Source organism: Rhinopithecus roxellana, chromosome 16, assembly GCF_007565055.1.
Source record: "Rhinopithecus roxellana isolate Shanxi Qingling chromosome 16, ASM756505v1, whole genome shotgun sequence".
Taxonomy (NCBI): Eukaryota; Metazoa; Chordata; class Mammalia; order Primates; family Cercopithecidae; genus Rhinopithecus; species Rhinopithecus roxellana.
Genome location: NC_044564.1, coordinates 52,124,056 through 52,141,917, shown reverse-complemented (window position 1 = coordinate 52,141,917; position 17,862 = coordinate 52,124,056).

Sequence of the window (17,862 nt, the reverse complement as noted above, 5' to 3'; positions counted from 1 at the left end):
CCTGAAGTTAGCCACTTGTAATTTTAGCAACTGGACATTCACAAATTCTTAGGGTTCCAGGAAGGGCATGGAAAAGATAGAAACATCCCCTTAAATCCTACTTCAGAACAGACATATGATTTTTGCATAGGTACCTATCATTTGTCATCAGTTCTCCCAAGGATAAATGGGGCCACACAGAGAAATGCCATCACCAGCATGTCACCAGCATGCCACAGTGAGAGGCACAGGAGTGAGGCACAGCCAGAAAGAGAGGAACAGTGAGCAATGTTCCCATCTTCTGAGGAGCTGATGGGAGGCCAGGCAGCTGACTGCACTTTAGTAAGTGTGAAAAACAAGAAGACATCACTGAAACTTATTCTTGGGAACACTCAGGGTAACTCTGAGAGTGGCCACAAAACCTGGGCCCAGGGCCAGGCTGTGTTAGTGCAATAGCACCACAAGATGGCGCCATTGGCTCGAGGAACGCAGAGTGTCCGCCCAGTGCTGGTGAGGATTTTGTTTCAGCCCTGCTTTAGGGAACAATGCTTAGATCTGTAGAATGAAAATGATGGAAGTGAAAAATCAGGGCTGCTAGAAGCTGCTTTTCATCAGGCCAGAAGCCTTTCTTTTTTTCATTTTAAAACATTTATTTTTTATTGATACACAAATATTTGTACATATTTATGAGGTACGTGTATCATTTGTTACATGCATAGACTGCGTAATGATCAAGTCGGGTTTTTTATCGTATCCGTCACCGCGAGTATCATTTATATGTATTGCAAATACTTCAAGTCCTCTCTTCTGGCTTTTTTGAAATATACAATACCTTGTTGTCAACTCTGGTTATCCTACTCTGCTGTCAAACATTAGAACTTATTTCTTCCAATTGTGTGTTTGTATCCATTAACCAACCTCTCTTTACCCCCATCTCCCACTACACACCCTTCCCAGCTTCTAGTGCCTGTCATTCTACTCTCTATCTCCATGAGATCAACGTTTCTAGCTCCCACATATGAGTGGGAACATTTGACATTTGTCTTTCTGTGCTTGGTTTATTTCACTTAACATGATGACCTTCAGTTCCATCCATGTTGCTGCCAATAACATGATTTCACTCTTTTTTTACGGTCAAATAGTATTACACTGTGCATATGTACCATATTTTCCTTATGTATTCATCCATTGATGGGTATTTAGGTTGATTCCATGTTTGCTATTATGAACAATGCTGCAATAAACAAGAGGGTATACATATCCCTTTAATGCACTGATTTCCTAACTTTTGGATAAATACCCAGTAGTGGAATTGGTGAATCATATGTTAGTTCTATTTTTAGTTTCTTGAGAAATCTCCATACTGTTTTACATAATGGCTGCACTAATAATTTACATTCCGACCAAAGTATGTAAGAGTTCCCTTTCCTCCACATCAAGCCAGAAAGCTTTGACATTCAGAACAACCTAGCAATGTCTAAGGGGCATCCAGCTGTTGGTGGCTGACCAGGTCACTCTTGTTCGCATGACAGAAGGATACCTGGAGGAGTCTTTCTGCCCACTGGATTAGTGAAAATAAAATCTTTTTCTACCAACTGGTAGAATCCTCTTTTGAAATAAAAATCTTTTCCATTTTTTATTTTCACCTTTTCAAAGTTATTATATATTGAAGGCATATATGAGAGGAAATGTGTTAAAGGCCTCAAGTCCACTTAATCTTCACAGTAGCCCTGTGGCCTTGTTATTATCCCCCTTTTACAGGTGGGGAAACTGAGGGCTGAAGAGATTAAAGCCACTTACCCAGAAGATGAAACCAAGACTTGAACCCAGTTAGATGTGTCTCCAAAGCCTGTGAACTGAACCACTGTGCTATACTACCACCCAGTCGGTATTTATTCAGAAATGCGCATGTCTACACAGCGGCCTTTCTCAGTTCAGTCTTATGTGACTTGCAGCAAAAACATCTTACAGAGACATGGTGTGGCAGGGGAAGAATGGGTATTTCAGGTGCCCATAATCGGGGACCTAATCCATTCCTTAGCAGTTAAAAGTTCCCAGGACATCTTTATTTCTCTTCTTCCTTCTTCCTAGTATCTCTTCTTAGCATGAAATGCTATCAGCTGCTTCTACTAGCTGAAAAAACAACAGCTGCCTCCACAACCACCTAGGAAGGGCCCTGCACCTGGTGATTCAACTTCCTCCTTTTGCGACTTCCTTTCCAGGCCTGTCTCTCCTGCATCACCTCACAAACATATTTATTTTTCCTCAGTAAATTAATCAGTGAAATGGAAAGCAAGCCAGTTGCATTAATTCTTAGCAAAGTGTACACAACTGAGAGTCATTGCAACATATTATCCAAATATCATCCAAATAAGCGGTGTTTGGCTTTGGAGCAAAAGGAATGTGATTTCAGTGATGATATTTCAGCCTACATATTTTTTATAGCTCAATGCTTTTGCTGATTCGGGGAGACAGACCCTGAGGAAAAGACCAAAGTCAGGGAGAAAGGGTAAGACCTGCAACTAAAAAGGATCCATTAGTAATTATGAAATTTCACACACATCTGGTGCTAAACATTCTATGATAATAAGTAAAGCTAAAAAGAAGGCTATTTCTTTCCTAGGCTAATTCCATGGTCTGAACATAATATGCTCTTTTTTTCCTCAACTGGAGAAGGATAGACTACTTAAAAAAAACAAGAACGCTGAGGAAATCATTGGCCACTTTAACAATGATATAAACTATTCCAAGATGACAAAATACCTCTAGTTTTCTTTATATAAAGAAAAAACTCCAGCTAATAAATGTGGAAGGAATGGCAGAATTAGAAAATCCCCGCCGGGTGCAGGGGCTCACGCCTGTAATCCCAGCACTTTGGGAGGCCAAGGCAGGTGGATCACCTGAGGTCAGGAGTTTGAGACCAGCCTGGTCAACATGGCAAAACCCCGTCTCTACTAAAAATACACAAATGAGCTGGGCGTGGTGACGCGCATCTATAATCCCACTCGGGAGGCTGAGGCAGGAGAATCACTTGAACCCAGGAGAGGGGAGGTTGCAGTGAGCCAAGATCACGCCACTGCACTCCAGCCTGGGCGACAGAGGGAGACTTCCTCTCAAAAAACATTTTTTTTTAAAAAGGAAAATCCCCATTTTTCAATCCCTAATTGAAATAACTGCTTCCAGCAACATAGTGAGCAAATGAAAAGTTGTAGAGAAAAGATGGAAGGTGGAGTTTGAAATGGAGGGGTCTGGCTGACATTACTGACCCCCACTGATCTTGCCTGATGGACTAAAGACCCTCTGTGTCCCTTCAGAAGTGACGCAGTAGGCAGTGGACCAACATCTCCTGGGAAGTACATCTCCCTCAAACATTTGCACCCATATCAAAGAAGCCTCGAGATCTACTTCCACTCTACAGGAAACATGGGGGATACAGGAAGAAATTAAGTGACTCCACGAGGAAGCAAACACACGGTTTCAGAATGGAGAGCATTCTGCTGAGCAATGGACTCCGTTTCCTCACAAACCAGGAGTCCACCGTGCAAAAGAAGAGACGTAAGAAACATAGAACCAAACACAGCATGTGGACCCTCATCAGACAAACCCACAGTAAAGGGGGAGTGAGGCTGGAGACAACTCGGAGATTTTTATGAACTCGGTCTTATGATACCAACGAATTACTATTAATTTTATCAGATCTGATCATGGCATTGTAATTATATATGAATATGTCCATTTTTAGAGATATTTACTGAAGTACATAAGGGTGAAATGACATTATTTGCTTTAAAGACTACTTACCTCAACCAAAAGGAAGAAACAGGAAGTGGGATGGACGGATCAAGCGTCGTGTAGTCTGTATAACTGCTTAATGTTGCTGATGTGTAGATTAGGGTTCATTTCACTATTCTCTATATATGTGGGCCTTTTATTTTTTAAAAATAAAATTTTGTTTTGTTTTTTGAGTCAGGGTCTCACTGTGTCACCCAGGCCAGAGTGCAGTGGTGTAGTCACGGCTCACTGCAGTCTCAACCTCCCTGGGCTCAGGTGATCCTCCCACCTCAGACTCCCAAGTAGCTGGGACTACAGGTGCTTGCCACCACACCCGGCGAATTTTTTGTGTCTACTGTTTAGCAGAGGCAGGCTTTCTCCATGTTGCCCAGACTAGTCTTGAACTCCTGGGCACAAGCGATCCATCTGCCTCAACCTTCCTAAGTGCTAGGATTACAGGCATGAGCCACTGCACCTGGCCAAACATTTTTAAAAAATCAAAAAGACATGCTCACTTCAGTGACATCAAGTAGGACGAAAAACAATTCAGTAAGTTGATGATATTTTCAGCTTTGATGGAACACATCCACAGCCCCTGGCAGAGTTCATCATCAGCGTCAGGTCCCTGAAATCATCCGTGTCAGGTCCCAAATGTCCCCCTTGTGAAACTGCATTGCATTCCATTTACCCATCTCAGGAAGATAGATGGCGCCATCAGGCTGGTTAGGATTGGTTTCAGTGACCAAGCATTTCTTTTTTTTTTTTTTCTTTTTGAGACGGAGTCTTGCTCTGTCGCCCAGGCTGGAGTGCAGTGGCGCAATCTCGGCTCACTGCAAGCTCCGCCTCCTGGGTTTATGCCATTCTCCTGCCTCAGCCTCCCGAGTAGCTGGGACTACAGGCGCCCGCCACCTCGCCCAGCTAGTTTTTTGTATTTTTAGTAGAGACGGGGGTTTCACCGTGTTAGCCAAGACAGTCTCGATCTCCTGACCTCGTGATCCGCCCGCCTCGGCCTCCCAAAGTGCTGGGATTACAGGCTTGAGCCACCGCGCCCGGCACTTCTAATGAGAACACACTGCAGAAACCAACCACTTCCTTGCCTAAGACATTTAGCTACAAACCCTGGTGGTTAAGCTGCGATGGGGTTCTGCCAGCTCTGAGCTTGGGTCACAGACCTGTTCAAGGGCAAGTGTTCTTCCAGCACTCCAAGAAAGAGATGCTCGTTGATGCAGATGGCTCTGAAACATATGAAAAGAAGCTCACCTCCATTCATAAGAAGAGAATGCAAATGAAAGCATACTGAGATCTTCAAGTTGTGGAAAATTACAATTGAAAACACACTCACTGGGGATGTGGGAAAACTGATATTCTCGTACTTTACTGGTGGGAGTATAAACTGGAGCAATGCCTCTAAGGGGACAAATTGGCAGTGTCTAGTAAAATTACCAACACATGTACGCTTTGCTGCAGAAATTCCTCTTCCATGAATTTATGCAACTTACACTTGCTCCCACTTCAAATCACATTTGTCTAAAGTTATTTATTACTAAATCATTTAATAGTACATGACTTGAAAACTTAACATATTTATCAGAAGGGGACTGCTAAATAAACTATGGAACAGCCAAATACTATGTAATCTTTTAAATGAAGAAACTATCTTTATAATTATATTTAACTATCTCCAAAACACAGTAAGTGGACAGAAAAAAAAGGCAAGGTAAAACAACTGTGTGTATAGTTAATTTTTAAAGAAAATGAAAAAAGAATACTTATGCTTGCATGTGCAGAAAATATTTCTGGAAGGGCTGGGCACAGTGGCTTACACCTGTAATCCCAACACTTTGGGAGGTTGAAGCAGGAGCATCACTTAAGTCCACGGGTTCAAGACCAGCCTGGACAACATGGTAGGATGCTGTCTCTACAAAAATAAAATAAAATACATAACAAAAATTAGCTGGGCATGGTGGCATGTGTCTACAGTCTCAGCAACTCATGATGCTGAGATTAGGAGGATCACTTGCGCCTGGGGAGGTCGAGGTTGCAGTGAGTTGTGATCATACCACTGCACTCTGGCCCAGGTGATAGAGCGATGCCCTGTTTCTAAAAAGAAAATTAAAAATAAAATATTTTTGGAAGGATGCCCAAGACACTAATAACATTGGTTGTACTCAGGTAGCTGAGAGGAGGGAGAATTTTCACTGTAAATCTTTTTATGTCTTTTTACTTTAGATCTCTGTAAATCCCTGACCTTTTCAAAAAATAAAAACAATTTCCTATCACAGAAAACAAAAAAATTGTCAGTTGACTTTCAAACCAAGCTTGAAGGGAAAACATCGTATTTTAATTAGGGGCTAGTCTGGGACTGGGAGCGGAAATTGTACCCATTGGAACGTGGGCCACTAAACGGCAAAAAGAACAAAACACAGTTAAAGCTCCCTGTAGGGGCAAAATATTTCACAGCCAGTTAAAGCCAACTTACAGTAGCTGGTCAACTTAATGCCAGTTTCATCTTACACTCAGGCTTCACTCTCCTGATGAGCTGGTCTCTGAAATCCTGAGGAGCAGACTCTGGAGGCTGGGCATGTCAGAGCCCCTGCGTTTCAGCCCATGACAGGCTCTGGGATGTGACTCTGAGAGGGAAATCCAGCTCGCCATCAGCGTCTGCATGACCCTGAAGCAGTGGCTTAGCGATTCTGGGCCTTCCGCCGGGCAAATGCACATATCAAGAATGCATCACTGAAACAGCGCACAGTGGACTCGAGTTCATTTTTCAAACATGTCCGTTCAAGTGAGGACAGAGCCTGTTTTTAAAATCTATGAAACAATTCCTGTTAAAAAAAAAAAAAAAAAAAAAAAAGTAGTACAGGAACAACAAAAAATGTACCTGCCTTTTAGGGCTGTTGTGAAGATAAGTGAGTTGATACATGCACACAAAATAAAAGTCAGCTATGGCCAGTGCGGTGGCTCATGCCTGTAATCCCAGCACTTTGGGACGCCGAGGTGGGCGGATCAGCTGAGGTCAGGAGTTCGAGACCAGCCTGACCAACATGGTCAAACCCTATCTCTACTCAAAGTACAAAAATTAGCCAGGTGTGGTGGTGGGTGCCTGTAATCCCAGCTACTTGGGAGGCTGAGGCAGGAGAGCTGCTTGAACCCAGAAGGCAGATGTTACAGTGAGCAGAGATAGAGCCATTGCACTCCAGCCTGGGTGACAAAAGTGAAACTCCATCTCAAAAAAAAAAAGCAAGCAAGCAAGCAAGCAAGCAAGCAAGCAAGCAAGCAAGCAAGCAAGCAAGAAAGAAAGAAAGAAAGAAAGAAAGAAAGAAAGAAAGAAAGAAAGAAAGAAAGAAAGAAAGAAAGATGTAGCTATTATCATCAGGAAGAGAACATGGGATTTGGAAATACTTAAAGCTCAATATATCTGTAGCGTCTGTTCTGCTTGACAGCAGTCAGTCATCTTAAAGGTCACGCCAGCATATCTACAGACCACACCATGTGACCACTCTGAAGAATGACAGAAGGTAGGATTTTGCAGCTGAAAGGGCTCATGTCCCTGTGGTGTCGCCTCTTAGTGTTCACTGTGTGCTTTTCTCCACAGCTTCCCAGGCATGCAGAAAAGTCTACCTCCTGGCCCCTTCCTCTAAGTGAAGCCACCAGACTGGATTCAGCCAATGAAATGTGAGCAGAGGTGAGGACCTGGAAAGCCCGCCAGCAAACCACGTGTGGAAATGGTCAAGCCACAGTAAAGAAGGAAACTAAAGCCAGAGTGGCTATAATCCCAGCACTTTGGGAGGGCAGATCGCCCGAGGTCAGGAGTTCAAGACCAGCCTATCCAACATGGTGAAACCCACCTCTACTAAAAATACAGAAAAGTAGCCAGGTGTGGTGGTATGTACCTGTAATCCCAGCTACTCGGGAGGCTGAGGCAGGAGAATCATTTGAACCTGGGAAGTGGAGGTTGCAATGAGCCAAGATCATGCACAGCACTCCATCCTATGAGACAGAGTAAGATTCTGTCTCAAAAAAAAAAAAAAAAAGGAAACAATTCATCTGCCACTGCCTAGAGAGCTGCCAAACCCATGGCAGATTCTGCATGGGTTAAGGTTTTTTTTTTTTTTTTTTTTTTTTTTTTTGAGACAGAGTCTTGCTCTGCCACCCAGGCTGGAGTGCAGTGGCCGGATCTCAGCTCACTGCAAGCTCCACCTCCCAGGTTTATGCCATTCTCCTGCCTCAGCCTCCCGAGTAGCTGGGACTACAGGTGCCCGCCTCGTCGCCCGGCTAGTTTTTTGTATTTTTAAGTAGAGACAGGGTTTCACCGTATTAGCCAGGATGGTCTCGATCTCCTGACCTCGTGATCCGCCCGCCTCGGCCTCCCAAAGTGCTGGGATTACAGGCTTGAGCCACCGCGCCCGGCCCCGGGTTAAGGTTTTAAAATAAACTTTTACGTGTTAAACCACTGAAATTTTGGAGGGTGTTAATGAAGTGTAGCCTAGGCTAGCCACACCCAGCCCTTACTGGCTTTAAAGGTATCCTTGTTTTCAGTAAGGTTACAGGAGCTTACAAAATGTTTTTGCTTTTAGAGGGAATTTGACCCATGTGGTGTAATGAAACCAGTTAGCTTTCAGGCTGGTCAGAATTTACAGGCTATTTGTAATATACGCCATTTGCTTGGGTAGACAGATCTTTGAAAACATCAGGTCCATGCGCTCGCTTCAGCAGCACACATACCAAAATCAGAATGACACAGAGAAGATTAGCAAGGATGACTCATAAATTTGTAAACCATTCTATAAAACAAACAAACAAGCAAAAACTGGAACCACAGTGGCATAAGGTTGACAAAACAGAACTTTTGGTACAAAAAAAGTTGGGAAACATGGATAGTTGTCTGCTCATTTTAGGGATGAAAATAGAGACCCTGGAAGAAGCTAGGGACCTGTCCCAGGTCACATCTAAGCCTTATTAGGAGCAAGTCTGCAGGTCAAATGTCAAGGGGGAGGGGCAAAGAGCCCTCCTGCTTTAGATAAGCCTGGTCAGGCTCAACAGGCACTCAGGGATTTCAGCACCCCCAAAAAAGTTCCTGCCTGTTCTAGGGAAAATTTTAGGGAATCGAATACCCTACATGGATCTGTCCCAAATTCAGCGACAGGAAAGAAGCACAAATGAGTGAGACCAAGGCAGGGAACATCTAATTTGTTTCCACACGATATTGACAGATCTTCCACCTTTTCCAGAAATGCCTAAACACTCAGTGCATATGTGAGATCTCTGGATTTTTCAATGTTGGCAATCATTTGAAAATGAAAACAAAAACTCTGTACTAATCAAACAAAATACACCTGAGGACTGGATTAGGCCTTCAGCCCATTTTGTTACCACTTCAGCTTTCCTGTTTTCTTAACTGCAGGGACATGACCGTGGTGACAGCTACAGTCATACCACAGACACAAAGCTTCCGGTAGCATTACAAGATTTAGCTAACAAAACCATAGGATGCCCAGTTGAATTCAACTTTGGATAAAAAATGGATAATTTTTTAGTATAAGTATGTATAGGCAATACATATATTATAGAGTATAATTATGTCCAGGGAATATTATGTATTATATATTATATCAGTTATATATAATATGTATATGTTATATGTATCAGTATTATATTATATATTATACTTATGTAATATTCCCTGGACATAGTTATATTCTACAAATATATATATAGATATACACACACACATACACATAAAAATATATACCTATACAAATTCAGCCTGGGACATGCTTATGCTAAAAAATTATTCACTGGTTATCTGAAATTCAAGTTTAACTGGTGTCTTATATATGGACCAAGACAGTTAATGAGCTCTTCTTTCTTTGGTGCTAATTTATCAGGAAATCTGGAAAACAAAGGTATCTGGGTCCAGCTAGGCTCAGAGCAAGTCACCAAAGCTCTGGTGTGTGAATAACTGTCTGGGATGATGTAGGAAGGACTTGATCCCACCCACAGAGTGGCTACTCTCCTGGGCAAATGACCACTGGAACCGGCTCCCCTGGCTTCCTTCCTAGTGGGACGCCTTTAGGCCACACAGAAATGCATTTTATTATCCCTATCCCTTCCGCTCACTGAGGGTCAAGCCCACTAGCCATGGGTGGATCGTCTGCAGGCCGCACTGGCTTCGGCCGTGCCCTTTCCTCTCCCTGCCATGATGACTGCAGCAGATGCTGGGGCTCCCAGAGCACAGGTGGACTCACTTCACTTGTCCTCCGAACACTCATCGTGCCCTTACTGCTGGTGGGGGCCAGAGCTATGGAGCTCAGCTGAAGTTGCTCCAGGCCTCCCTCCCACCCCTTGGGAGAGGGAGGCCAGCTCAGAAACCACAATCCTCCCTCCTTCCTGTAGACTTAACTATCTCACCTTGTCTGCCCTGCTCCCCAGTGGAGCTGCAGAGGATATTCCTGTCAGCTGGGAAGCCAAACAGAGATCCCAGATGCTACCATCCGCCTCGAACCACCCCCATATGGTGGCACAGGTCAGTCCCATGATTGGGCAGGGTCAGAACTGTACCACTGAACATGCTGGAAGCCCCGCTTTGTCCAAAGAGTCTCCATCTTCACTGCTCCTTCCTTCCCCTCTTCCTCCTCCTCCTTCAAAGTCACGCTCGTGGCCGGGCGCGGTGGCTCAAGCCTGTAATCCCAGCACTTTGGGAGGCCGAGACGGGCGGATCACGAGGTCAGGAGATCGAGACCATCCTGGCTAACACGGTGAAACCCCGTCTCTACTAAAAATACAAAAAAAACTAGCCGGGCGAGGTGGCGGGCGCCTGTAGTCCCAGCTACTCCGGAGGCTGAGGCAGGAGAATGGCGTAAACCCGGGAGGCGGAGCTTGCAGTGAGCTGAGATCCGGCCACTGCACTCCAGCCCGGGCGACAGAGCAAGACTCCGTCTCAAAGAAAAAAAAAAAAAAAAAAGTCACGCTCGTAAGGCAACTGGGTCCTCCACCCACATTTCAAAATGCTTACTGACTGGGTCTCGCTCTGACTTCAAAAAAAGAAAAATTCTCTTTGGGTAATTTTTCTTTTAATTGGTCAAACCAATCCATAACTGTGAAGGGCAAATAATTGTCCTTGCCCCCGAAGCGCTGTGGGGATGATGTAGTTAGTAGTAGTAGTTGCTGCTGATTACTGGTGCTAGCCACCCCCCGCCCCCACCCCGGGAGCCTTATTACAATGATTTGGACAAATTCACATGTGCTTTTACCCTGAGAGAGTGTTTTATTCACCTGGGTGGGTAATTTAAAGACGAGCAATATACTTCAAGTATTATGACTAGATTTGCCTTTTCCTCCTTCACTGGAGGGCCTGACTGAGTTCTCTAAGGCTGCTCCCTGGATGGGAGTGGACTTCGAGGTTCTCACTGCAATTGTAGATTCCTGGGAGGGAGGGAGATATCCCCTCCCAGAAGTTCTGGTTGAGAAGATTTAAAGATGGATTCAGAATCTAAATTGTTTGAACAGACACTTTAGGGGATTCCAGATCCAGTGAGTCATAGACGCCACTTGGAGAAAATATGAATGAAATGGTTTTCCTGGCCATTACTTGCCTAGCAGTTCTAATCAAGTTGTGTCTTAAAATTACATTTCCTCCATGGTGGCATTAGATAATTCACATTTGAGTTTAAGCCGCAAGCCATAGTCAACACGCATGCATGTCATCAGCCAGGCGGAAACTTCTAGGCGGGTCTTCAGGGCCCCATGGGCTAGGGGCTTCTTGGAAATCCCCTGCCGGTCCTGCGCCGTGGGGTGGGGAAATATGAATGCCATGGTCTGTAGTCACAGCTGTCCTGGGAGAAGGATCCTTGAATTTGAGTTAAATAAAATATAGTAAAGATGTCTTTGAAATACCCTCACATCTTTTTCTGGTTTGGCCAAGAGATGAACGAGGAGGACTAACAAGCGGAGGGAAAATGCTGACTTCACGCATTTACCTCCACTGGCCTCCAGGGGGCAGCAGAGCCGGGAAGACCATTCAGGCAGGCGACACAGGAAAAGGGAAGGTCCTGGTCGCTCTCACCTGCAGGGTTTCACGCCATGTCCTCTCAGGCTCCCGGGGGTTGCCCTCGACAGCCACGGCCGCAACTCCCACCTCTGATGGAGGCGGCTTCGGGCCTAGGAGAAAGCCAAGTGGCTGGGCAAAGGTCCAGGAGCTCCAAAAAGCCCTGTGAACTCCCTAGCCCATAAACTGGATCCAAAGTCCTGAAACCAAAGCCCACATCCACCCCTTCCAGATAACTGACCTTGAGAAAGTTACTTCTTTGCTTCCTCATCTGCGAAACAGGAATGGTGATCTACTGACCTCATGTGGTTGTTGAGAGGATTAAATGAGTTAATAGATGTTAACAATGGCTAGCACAGAGTAAAGTGCTTTTTAAATTTATTATTAAGAGACAGGGTCTTGCTCTGCCGCCTGGGCTACAGTGCAATGGCACAATCATAGCTTACTGCAACGTCGAACTCCTGGGCTCAACAGATCCTCCTGTCTCAGCTTCCCGAGTAGCTAGGGCTACAGGTGTGTACCACCACAGCTTTTTAAAATTTTTTGTAGAGATGAGGTCTCACTATGTTGCCTAGGCTGGTCCCAAACTCCTGGGCTCAAGTGATCCTCCCACCTTGGCCTCCCAAAGTGCTGGGATTACAGCTATGAGCCACCACACCCAGCCAGAATAAGTGCTTTTTGAATGCTCACTCCTGTGTTCACTTAACTCCAAACCAGTTTTGAAAAATGTGGGATTCTGGGTAGAATCGGGTTTTGTTTTGTTTTGTTTTTTGGTTTTTGGTTTTCTTGAGATTGAGTTTTGCTCTTGTTGCCCAGGCTGGAGTGCAATGGCACGATCTCGGCTCACCACAACCTCCACCTCCCGGGTTCAAGCTATTCTCCTGCCTCAGCCTCCCGAGTGGCCAGGATTACAGGCGCATGCCACCACGCCTGGCTAATTTTTGTATTTTTAGTAGAGACGGGGTTTCACCATGTTGGTCAGGCTGCTCTCAAACTCCTGACCTTGTGATCCACCTGCCTCGGCCTCCCAAAATGCTGGGATTACAGGCGTGAGCCACCGTGCCTGGCTAGAATTGTTTTTTAATAAATTAATTTGCATTTGGGTTGGATTTAGATAATGTTTCAAAATAATACCTAGCAGGTGCTTTGAATTGCTAATTTGACTAAATCAGTGTTGGATTAATAAGATTTTCTCTAAGGGTATAAACAGTGGTATACAAAGCATTATCCAAATTCTCAAAACTCTGGATACAATAAGATATCTTTAATACTAAGCTGCATTAGACATAATGTTTCTTGAAGATTCAGGATCTGCAGTGAATCTCAAATATTACTGTATTAGAGATATGCAGACATGCTGGTTCACAGGGCTGTCTTGAAGATAGAAAACTGAATAAATAAATCACCTGGGCGCAGTGGCTCACACCTGTAATCCCAGCACTTTGGGAGGCCGAGACGGGCGGATCATGAAGTCAGGAGATCAAGACCATCCTGGCCAATATGGTGAAACCCCATCTCTACTAAAAATACAAAAATCAACCAGCTGTGATGGTGCACACCTGCAGTCCCAGCTACTCTGGAGGCTGAGGCAGGAGAATTGTTTGAACCCGGGAGGCGGAGGTTGCAGTGAACTGAGATCATGCTACTGTACTCCAGCTTGGCGACAAAGTGAGACTCCATCTCAAAAAAAAAGAAAGGAAAAGAAAAGAAAACTGCATAAATCAGTGTTTGCTGTGGGCATATTCATTCATTCGTGTTGTTTTACATATGCTGCTGTCTACTCAGGCAGCCCCAAATGATGTATGCCCACCTGGTTGCTGGTGGCCTGAGCTGGTTTTAGATCAGGGACAATCCACAGAGATATACTGAGGTCAGAATGGTGGGCTGACCTAACAGATGCAGGTAGTAGATGCTCAATAAAGGCTAGTTCTCCCAGCTCCCTTTCCAACATCTCCCTTCATTTTTAATCTCAAATCCATTGAGTGAGATTTTTTTGAAACTCTAATTGAAACTACTTCCTATTTTCTCAAGGGGGACAGGCCAAAGGAGATAGGTTGACAAAGATTTATTTATCCATGCCTTCCACAGCTATTCCTTTCAATGCTCAAGCTGTTCTCTAGCAACTCATTCATTTTTCTTTCTCTCTCTTTCTCTAGGGTCTCTGATAGACTTTGGTATACCTTTGAGCAAAGTAGAAAAAGGCTTCTAAAACAGCACGTTTTCTGGTCTGACAAATTTGAAAAGGGCACCCACTCTGGATCTGAGGCCCCACTTGCCCCTTGGCTGGACCCAAAATGGATAGCCACCACAGCAGCCTATTTCACCCAGTGATCCCTGAAGGCAGAAGCAACAAGGAAAGCCAGGGACTGCATGGACAGCCAGCAGTCTGCTAGTGAGGACAGAGCCCACTGGTATTGCCATAGCAGCTCCTGGGGCTGAGAAAGGTCCCACGTTTAACTCACCCACCCTCCCTCTATAGCAACCATCACACATCTGGTTCTGCCATATTTAGCTAGGAGACAGAGATACTTCCACAGATCTTAGGAATCTTTCATTTAAATCACAGTGGCAGGATGAGGTCATGGTCTAAAACCAACAAGCAGTGACTCAAGTCTTCTGAAGTGATAATTTTTCTCAATAACTGCTGAGTTTACTTTTGGTTAAGTCCAGTGGCTTTTCCCATGGGATATATGAAACTCTTGACATAGCCTAACAGTCTCAGCAAACTCTCAGAATCCAATTAGTAAATAAACTCCATTGTAATTTAAGGGATAAACCACTACCTTTCCTATTTACCCTTCACACTGAAATAGTAAATGATACTGTGGGAACATTGAAGCATATCCAGAATAGACCATCAACAAAAGGCAAGATTGCCTCTCCTGAGCCTCCTCTGCCCTCTGAGATTAGAATTTGGGGAGGATGCATTCAGAAATGATTTTTTTTCCAGTAATGACAATGTTCAGTACCACATAAGAAATGAAATTGAAGCATTGATCTTATTCTTCAAATATAAGATAGCTTCAATATTAAAATTAACATATAAATTTAGCATCCATCTTATTTTCGACTCACTTCTGCTGAGTAAATGCACATATAAAGAATGAATCACTGAAACAGTATGCAGTGAAATAAAGTTCATTTTTCAAATATGTCAGTTCAAATGCAGTCAAAGCCTGTTTTCTGGGCACCCAACAAATGTTCTCAAGATGCTCCTTCTCCCACCACTCCCACCCCCTCTATCCTTAGGGCAAGCTAGGGACCTTGGGATTTGAGTCCCTAAAGAGCAAGTCTGGTAATACAGAACTGTTACACCTCTTACCTCCTTCTCTAGTCCTGTTTCTTTTTATAAATTTGAAATGTTCTTAGGCTCTTATGAGCCTGTTGACGAACTTAACAGCCTGGACCAGTGGTCCAGAATCACTGCCCCCTTTCTCTGGTACCTGTGCCTCTCAAGTTTGCCCTACCGTTAATTTCAACCATATCCATGTACCTAACAAATGTCTTGCTTCTCCATTCATCTATAAAACTACTTCCTCCCACCCCCATCAACAAGAATGTTGCTATTTCTTAAAGCTCAAATCTCGAGGGCAAAACCTATTCCCAGATGTCACTAGTAAACTGGAAATCATGGGACAGCTAGAAGGATCAGCAGTGCCAAAAATTCTGGCCCTCCCCTTGGGGGAAAGAATAGCACGTTTAAGCTCTTATGAGGTCCTTCACCAACCAAATTTCCAGAAACAAGCAAGTCTGATCCCAAATGTATACTCAACCTAATAATTGACATTGATGCCAACATTGAACTAGATCTAGGGTATGTTCTAAGACTGTTTACATGTTGATGTTTACCCTTGCCCTAGAAAAGTAGGTGGGAATGGGGGAGAAAGGGCTTAACATCTCAGCATAAAAGTGTATAGCCTTCAGCCCTTTTACATGGCATAGATCTAAAAAGAAAACCCAAGGATGTGATGAAGAGGGAGGTCATTCTCACATCTTAGTGAGTGTACACATTACCTGGAGAGGATGATAAAAATCTCCTGCTTAGACTACCAGGGATTCTGACTCAACAAGTCAGGCCCAGGAATCCACACTAGAAATTAAGCATCTGGGTACATGGACCACACTTTGACACGAATGCTCTAGAACGTAACTAAACCACCCACACTCACAGCATCTTAGACAAACAAAGCATTTACACCAACACTAGGAGTGGGCAGATCCACCAGAAGGGAGAAGAGGCATTGTGGTTTAATGTGGATTAACTTTCTCTAAGACTGGGTTGACACACAAGTCAAACATCAGTTGATGAAAACTGAAAGTGTACAGCCTAGCCCGGCCCCCACATGTGTTGCCTGTGTGACAGAGGGAATTAAAACAGAAGTTGGTTTTTTTCTCTTCATCCAGATGTTCAGTTTCCTGTGAAAGAATGACTGAGAACCTGTGGGCAGATGAGTATTCATTTCCCTTGAATTCTACATGCTGCGGCAGGATAGTCTCTAAGAGCTGAGTTAGAATCCAAGAGGTTTGCCTCTTTAACCAGAGGGTGCTCAGAAATCGGGACTCAGAGGGAGTAAAACTGAATGCTGGGAGGACATAGGATCTTAACACCCAATTTCTCATTTCTGACCCCTGACCACACTTACCCCACTGAAGCAAACACTTCTTTAGATTTTTTTTTTTTTTTTTTTTTTTTGAGATGAAATCTCACTCTGTCACCCAGACTGGAGTGCAGTGGCATGATCTCGGCTCACTGCAACCTCCACCTCCCGGATTCAAGCGATTCCCTGCCTCAGCCTCCTGAGTAGTTGGGACTACAGGTACCCTCCACCATGCCTGGCTAATTTTTGTATTTTTAGTAGAGACGGGTTTCACCATGTTGACCAGGCTGGTCTCAAACTCCTGACCTCAGGTGATCCACCTACCTCAGCCTCCCAAAGTGCTGGGATTACAGGCATGAGCCACCGTGCCAAGCCTCTTTTTTCAGATTATACTGAGGACCAAACATACCTGCACTAGCCCACAAATAAACTGCTTTACAGATAATTCCATTTTGCTGGCCATCATAAAGAGGTCAATGATAATGATTCATAGGCAAAATCAAGCTGTAAGGATGCCGTATCAGTGAGGTTTTGTTCAGTTTGGGTGGTTCGACCTGAAGAAGTAATATCTGAGGACAAGCTTTGTAGCATCTTGGCTTCGGTGCTGTGGTACATTATCATTATTGCTTGTTAAATGTGGGTAAACTTTTGCAATGAAGATGCCTTTAAAATACATTTGTCCTAGATAGGTCCAGACATCAGCACTTCGTTGCTACAAAAAATGTCCTGGACATGTCTTTAGAATCGGGGCAAACCACTTTCTCCTCCATGCCCTTTCTTCCTTATATAAACATTAATGTTTAAATATAACCTTAACAAGAAACCACATTTATTTTTATTTTATTTTATTTTTTTTGAGACAAGGTCTGGCTCTATGGCCCAGGCTAGAGTACAGTGGTACAATCTCTGCTCACTGCAACTTCCGCCTCCCCAGTTCAAGCCATCCTCCCACCTCAGCCTCCCAAGTAGCTGGGACTACAGGTACATGCCACCACACCTGGCTATTTTTTGTAGAGACAGGGTTTTGCCATGTTGCCCAGGCTGGTCTCAAACTCGTGAGCTCAAGCGATCTGCCTGCCTCGGCCTCCCAAAGTGCTGGGATTATAGGCATGAGCAACCATGCCTGGCCCATATTTACTTTTAAACACTCTACTATGTAACTATGTCAATTAAATACATACTAGTCCAACTAGTACGGGGAATTTTTTCCCCTCAAAGGTTTTTCATGTCAAAAGTGCCCAATGGAAATAAAAATGAGAAGGCTCTTTTAAGTATCTCCCTTCCCATGGGAACCCATTCAAGGGTGGGGAGCATCTCAGGCTGAGAGAACTTGCTCTTCTCCCTCCCAGGACCGAAGAACCTTTTAAGACTTATTCCTGCACTGGGAGCTCTCTCTGCATCCTTGTCATGTAGAGGCTTTTATTTATTTGCTTATTTACTTTCCCTTCCACATTCATAAGTTTA